Source organism: Anser cygnoides, chromosome 2, assembly GCF_040182565.1.
Source record: "Anser cygnoides isolate HZ-2024a breed goose chromosome 2, Taihu_goose_T2T_genome, whole genome shotgun sequence".
NCBI classification, from domain to species: Eukaryota; Metazoa; Chordata; class Aves; order Anseriformes; family Anatidae; genus Anser; species Anser cygnoides.
Window position 1 is genome coordinate 117,971,676 of NC_089874.1, and position 7,906 is coordinate 117,979,581.

Consider the following 7,906-nt stretch of genomic DNA (forward strand, 5'->3'; position numbering starts at 1 on the left):
TCACCTTTCTGCACCATTTCAAAGACTTACTTAATGATTTACATTGTTCAAAGAGTCACTCAAGCAGGCAAAGTGGAATTCCACCTGATCGGTAACATAGGGTACTTCCTATCTGAGCTGGCATATGAACTGCTTCTCAGCTCTCCTAGTACATGAAGAGCTATATGGGAACTGCTGAAGTGACAATAGATTTTAAGAGCAATAATCTATTTTTGTGTGTGTGTGTGACTGTGAGAAAAAAGATGGAGAATGCCATGAAGGTAGGGGGTGAAATGAGCGTAAGCACACCAGGACATTACCCAACCTCAACTGCACAAGTTACATTGTCCCCATTATCAGACAAAAAGCCTCACAAGAGACAGAGATCAAAGGGTTAGCTTTTCAGTGATCTTGTCATGAGGCTTCTTAAATGATAATGTAAAGGTTTTAAAAAACATTTACCGTAATTTCTGCTAAGTGTCACAGCCTAGTGAACCATTAAAAGTGAGGCAGCTCACTGAACCGCGCTGGAGTGAACAGATGGAATTCCACCCTCCCTCTGCTCAAGAGCCTCCACGAACAATGCAAAGTCTTCTTGCAAATCTCCTCCTCTGAGCTCATTACCCAGGGCAAATATGTGGCAGGTTCTACCGTCACAAAGGCTGGGGCTTGCTCTTCTTTGCAAGCAGGCTGTGTGGTAGGATTTGGAAAAAAAAAATAAATTACCCTGGTTTCTACACTCGTGCAATCCTTTCTTTGTTCCTCACTTACTACGGATGCTTGGAGAAAAAGAGGGACACCCTGATTTGAACTTTCTAGGATTTTATGGATCACCAACAGGCTCATTTTCTCCAGACTTCATTTAAAAATATATATATAATGTCTATTTTCTTTGGAAACAGATGTTGTGTCTCCATAGTTCCGAATGTTCCAGAGACAAGGATGTTGCCCCCTCTGTTTCTGCTTTTGCACTCATTCCTGCTCCTTTACATCCTCCTCGCAGCTTCCATGCCTGTGCAACAAGTAAACCTGCACAGGTACGCATGATCTTGTACTCTTCCCCTCTCATTTTTTTATGGGCTCATGGAAATTTGGATCACTATTGCAGGGCTGAAATTTCCATGGAGTTTTGTGGGTTTTTCAAACACAGTTTGAACCAGCTTAACCAGGTCAACTTGCAGTAAAGGGTAGTAGGGGGCCTGTGAACTCCAGAGGGCCGTGTGAACCGGTGATGCAGTAGCTGTGGGGAAAGGCAGGCTGTGGGGACAGCTGGGGGATGACTGGCACATGCCAAAATGCTTGAGGGGCGAGGATTCATACAATAAACTCCAGTTTCACTCAGGATCATCCTCTACCTCCAAGGTGTCTCAATGGTGAGTGAAAGGTGGCACACAAAGGATTGATGTTGCTCATATCTGGATGCTTTTAACAACCCAGCCCATAATTACAAGGTCCCCATCTACAATTTGGATGACTTGTTAAGCTTAATTTGAACTGGGTTCATTTCCAGAACACATAACTGGAAAAAAAAAATCATCTGCTTTTCATCTTTATCTTTTAAGCCAAACCCATATTTTCTGCCATTCAGTGGGTTAACCGCCTGCTTCGTCTCTGACCTGTTCCATGTTTACTCATTCATAAAACTCTGTTGAATATGATATTGCTGCTAATTCCCACTGAACCATGGAAGCATGGTCCAGAAACCTGCCATGCCCCTCCTCAGTCTGTTGCATTTGGTCTTTGTGGAAATCTGGGCATGGGGCTAGCCGTGAGATTCAGCCATTAGAGGTTCCTCAGACCACAAAACCCAGAAAACAGCTGTCTTCAGTATTCATCTGCACATGGTTTCTCTGTTTTACAGGGAGGTTCACCCATTTGAGAGCTGGTGTGTCTCCCAAAGAGCCCTTTCTCTTTTTTCAGTGGTCGTGTATTCTGAAGATGTCTGGTGAAAATGGAGCACAAAATCTACAGCTGAAGAAAAGAATTCACTTAAATTGTTTCCTGTCTAGGTTCTGAGACTGTGAGCCTTTGGTGCAGCACAGGAAAATTCACCTTTTAACCTTCAGTTTAAGCATGCTGGAAAATTAGAAGAGTTGTCTTGGAACTTGGGTGCTAGACATGAGGCCTGCTTTGAAATTTGGGATAAGAAGAAGCAAGCTGGGATCGTGGGCTTTCCATCTTACAAGGTTGAAAGGAAATAAGTAATTCCAGACATTCTGGACACCAGCAAAGGCTGGAGCCTGTCTTTGTTGGTGACATGGTGTCATATCTGGCTGGTGATCTGGGCTGAGAAGTGCAGAGATGTGGGGAAGGAAGGGACAAGGCTCTGGCACCTCCTTTGCTGGGGAAAGCAGCAATCTCCATCACAGGCTCTGTACAGCAGCAGGAGACACTGCCAACTGTACAACACGTCCCCATGAGGGGATGAAGTGCTGCTCAGCCAGGCATGACCAGCCCTCTCTCTGCCCAGCTGGGCTCTCTGCTGACTGCAGCACGCTCTCACCAAGGACATCATCCTCTTTCTCCCCAAGAAAGAAGAAGCACATTCCCCTTCTGCTGTCTGTCCACCTCTCGGCAGAGATTCTTATGAGGCAATGTCTTCGGTTTCCTTCCTAAGGTGAGATTTAGCCAGGCAGCTCTGGCCCTTGTTCTGCTAGGTGAGCAGGAAAAAAAAAAAAAAAAAAAAAAAAAAAGGTCCTCTCTGATGTCACACATTTGCACTCTGGAGAAGATACCAAGATTTTGTTCAGAAGAGGCAGCTGAAAACATAGGTAAATCACAAAGTACTGAGGTAGCTTACTGGGAGAAGTCACTGCCTCATTCATCTGGAAGTTGTGGCCATCCCAGCTGAGGCAGAGTACCTGTCTATGTGTGTGGGAGGTTGTTCCCTGAGAAATAAAATGGATGTGCTTGAACCACCTCTCTGAACATTTGACCGTGCCCTTGGATTAATTCGAATGGATCAAGATGTATGGATTCATCTTGAATCTTCCAGGTTGTCATGGCAAGTGAAAATAATCACCTCATTGCCAGCCTAGACCCTGTAATGACTCTTATGTGGCCTCTTCTAAATGGTTTTCAGCATCACAAGAGACGCATTAGACCCTTACTGTACAGGAGTTGTTATCCCGCTTTCCAGCAACCATCAGATTCCTTTAGGGCCCACTCCTTGAAGAGCCCCAACTTGTATCATGCCTCTGCTGAAGCCATGGGAATTGCAACCTGAACACTGGTCCTTTAATTTGTGGAAATAAATATGAACAAGTGCTCCATGTTTCATTATCATCTTTCTTTTTTTTTTTTTTTCTTGCTCTTCTTCTTTTTTACCATTTACATTGCATGCATACACTTGAGCAACTTGGCTTCAGTCTTGATTGAAATATTGAAATATTTAATGGATATTATTCATTGTTGGTATTCTATTGATGTTGTTCTCATTCATTTTAAAACTGCCAAACCTTCCCATTTTTCAAGGATGCCTGGCCTTTTAAATAAGGGAAGCACTTTGATACCTTTATTGCATTTTTTGAGGCCACATTAGCTTGTTTTTGCTATCGTTTTTACTTTGATTCTAATAAACTGAATAGAAATAGCAGTCTCTCCATTTCTTAAATACTGCATGCTTTTCCATTATTGTCCACAAACAGTTGATTCCAATCAACTTTCTTCAACTCATTCCGTCCTCAAAATTACTGTACTTTTATAACCATTCACAAATATTTTCAGAAGTGTTTCCAATTTGATGATATTATAACCTAGCCCTAAGGGTTTATTATCTTCTATATTATTCATTTCACCTAGTTTCATTTCCTTGGACTAAGTCCAAAATAGCCCCTGGTCTTGTTGATTGCTCCTCAAACCGAAAAAACAGTTTGGTACCACACTCAGAAAGACGCATCCATCCTTAATGACTCCACTACTGCTATGCCCATCAATGTCAGCATAATTGAAATTACACTATAGTCACTGCCTCTGCCTTTTTGCAGCTTACCCCTTATCTATGTAAGCATTTCCTGATCTACTACCTTGTTTTAACCATTTCCCAGGTGCATGCTGGTTTTCTTCTTGGATTGTTTCATACCTTTAAGAGGTCCTTATTCATGCTTCACATTTGTCAGTTATTTGACAAACTGAATGAAAAAGAAATAGCATTTATAAGGAGCATGTTGCCTATTTTTGGATTTCCCTTCAATGCAGGAGTAGGGCATGTCTTAGAACATTTGCCAACTATGCCAAGAATAGTTGCTCAGAGGCAAAAGAAAGTACAGAAAGTAGAGGGAAAACACTCTCCTGATATTTAAGCTATATATATTCTCTTCTACATGCAGTTTTTCTTGGGAAATTCTGGTGGTAAAATAAAGCAGAACATTTAGGATGCTTCAAATAATACATCTCTCCTCCTGGTGAGCAAACCATGAGGGGGCTTCCTGACCCTAGCAATGTTGCAGTGCCAGCAGAGAGAAACTACTCTTCCATTGCTTAGGCATACGCTGAGTCTTTGAGAGCCTAATTTGGCTTTTTATATAAGCAGGTCTTCCTTAAACAGAATTTCAAGCTAGCAATGAGCCCTTTACACTGTAATTCTGGGGAAGGTAGAGCCTTTTCCCTCATTTATTAAAATATAAATAAATTTTACTCTTATGTGGCATGCTGAGACATTGGATTATTGAGATGGGTGTGTAGAATAGCTTACTTCCAAAACTGCATAATCTCAGTGATGATATTACTAAAGCGTGTGAAATTTTAAAGGGCAGCTGGTGCTGCTAGGACTCACTTTTGAAACATTCACAGGCCTTGAGGTCCCCTCAGCACAAATCTTATCAGTGGGTATCTAGGGGTCCCACAGGCTGCTGTTCTAAAATGCAAGCCTCACTGTTGAGGATACACGTAAGATAAATACCAAATGATGTTTAAGGATTGAGAAACATCACCACACATTGCTCACCATGAGCAGAAAGGGTCTGGTCTAACACTAAAACAGCCAGCTGACTGCCATCTTAATGCATCAAAACCATGGCCATGGGATGAATGCACCCACTCATCCAAGTAGGGGTCCCAATTCTGCAAGGTGCTGAGTCCTCCGAGCCCTTCACTCACTCTGAAATGGAGCCAGGCAGTACCTTTCAGAGCCGAGCCAATGCAGCTAACATAATTTCTTTTGTCTGGGTACCCCAACTTAAACTTGGACATTACACCTGGCAGGTCTTTCCAGTGAGCAGATGATGCCAGGGAGATTTCTCACTGTCTCAGCACCTCGGGAAGTAGCTTGTGAAGGAATTACAATGCCCGTCCATTTTTCATGTGCCTGCCAGCTTAACATTGTACCTAACCTCACATTCAGGAATTGCCCATTCTGTGGTGCGTGTCTACTGTTTATTTCTGTGTCTGTCAGAGACCTAGGGTTAAAACTATTGGAGGTCCAGATGACATCTGGCTTCTCAGCTCCTCCAGAATATTGGCTGCAGTGTTTATCAGTGCATTATTCATCAAAACTGATGATGCAAAGTACAACATGCTGTCTGCAGCTCAGTGTAAGAGTGGAAAGAAGTTGGCAGAAATGCCTGGTGTTCTGTGAGCAGCATGTAATCAATAGTCTGGGTGCTTGTTCACTTTATGTTGATGACTATTCCCTCTGGTACGTCTTTGTATATTTTTGGGTTCTCTGTATTACCAGCTGTGCGATTTTTCTTTTCTCTTTTCTTGATACCAGTCTTGATAGAACAGAAGGGGCAACCTTTTGTGCAGTAGGTGTCAAATCAAATAAACTATTTGCACAAAGCCTGCAAATGAGAGTCAGAGAAAAAAGATTTAGTTGAGAATTTCCATGACAGACTGATATATTTCTTCTTTTTCTTCTCTCTCTCTTTTTTTTTTTTTTTTTTAAGGAAAAGAAAAGAGATGAAAAGTGGTAAAAACTGCTTTAACTGTCATTAAGATTTCAAATGAAATTCTGCTCTCTAGGTAATGTAAATTGAGCAGGACTCCAGAGACTCCAGAGAAGTTACTCCCACTTACACCAGTGTAACAGAGCAGAATGTGAATGCTTATCTTTAATGCAAGAACTTGCAAAACAATAATCAGATTCTCAGCTGGGGTAAGTTGGCAGGTTTCCATTAAAGTCAATGGACCTAGCCTGATTTACACCAGCTGACGATCTGCCCCACTATCTGCCATACTATACACACACACAAAAAAACACATATAGAGTAAGTCACTGCTTATTTATTTTCAGTGTTAGACCTACATGTGAATTTGGTGCTATAAGAGGTGAAGAACAGTGCTTGGTTATTCTTATTAAAAAGGCATATTACAGATAAGAACTGCATTATTTTTCTTACAGATCTTCCTTTAGCCTGTAAGTATTGATCTGCAAAATCTTACTATTCCTGTCCAATGACAAAAATATAAAGAATAATGGAACTAAAAAAAGCTGTTTCATTTGTGACCCAAAGCAAAATAGCAACCTTTGGAATTCATATAATGGCTTTTCTTAGAAGGACTGAGAGATGTTTGTTTATTTGTTTGTTTGTTTGTTTAAGGAGCTCATGAATGCACTGGCTGGAGGTGGATAAAGCTGTGGATCACTATGCAACCGTGGCAGAGGGGGGCTGCTCTTCACCACTTATCTGCCATTGTTCTGAAACCACTGAAGGCTAAACCATGTGTGGAATATATATGACCATTACTATGTATGAACGGTGGGACACTCCTATCCTGCCCTTCAGCTTATATACTATATTTTTGATATTTGAAAAAGATCACTGGAAAAGAGTGTGTTGATGTGGATGTCTAGATAAACTTAGATCTGAAAGGATGGGCAGCTTTCTTGCTTCTTCAACAGAGATCTCCTGTTGTGCTTTTAAGACTGATAAAAGTGCTGTGGGTTGTCTAAAAAATAATAAATTAGAGGGCCAATCACTTACAGACTTGAGAACACTTGACTCGGCAATATTACTGGACTTGAAGTTGAAGAGACATTCATGAAGCTGTGTGGACTCAGTAGGTACCATCTATAGCTCTTCTGCCACAGCATGTGCTCTTCCTGCCTGAGACACATAAGAGATAATAGTTTCAAACCTATTGTCATGGCTAAGTAACCTTCCAAGACCCACTAGGGTCATAAATACAAGCCTTAAGGGCTCATGTGGAGAAGGTGTGAGGAATCTCAGAATCTCAGAGGGTCTGTCTTGTACTTACTCTGTCTTGGGCACTTTTCAGTACCTGCAGAATCCCCAGTTTTTGGACAAAATCAGATAGAGAAAGTGATTAGATAAGAAAGGCCCCTCTGCTAAGAAGGAAGGGAATGGATTTTGTACTTTTAAGGATTGTGAATGTTAGGTCAAAAGACAAACTGTCCTTGAGGATGTGCAAAACTGAGGGAACATGGGTTATGCTGGAGTTGGTATCACTGCCTTGGCTCAATTCCATGTGCTTTCTGCAGTATGTGGAGTATGTCCTGGAAGCATAATCTTTCCTAGAGGAGAGTTCTGATTAGCTCGTCAGACTGACCTGCTCATCTTATTTGTCTCAGTTCAGTAGGCATGCTGCTAAGCTCAGGCTTTTTGGATTTCTCTGAGTCATGGGGTGCTCTGGCACAGCAGATCTTCTAGGCTGGGAGTTAAAGAAGTGACAATGCTAGAGGCAAGTGATTTTCGAGAACCATGGTTGAGAGGAGGAAATAAAGAGTGAAAGTGGGTCACTACTGCTATACACTGGTGTTCAGATCTGATTTTGATCACAGCCTGTTACCAAATTGTGCCACATTTAACCTCAATCCTCAGGAGACTATGGTACCAGAAGATCTTGCTGTGGGCAAGAGGAAGGAAACGGCGTTATTGTGGTTAGTCATCAAACATTCAGCAAGACAGAATTTTATTGCAGTGACTGTTTTGCCTGGATGCAGACAGCAGGATTTGGACTGGAACAG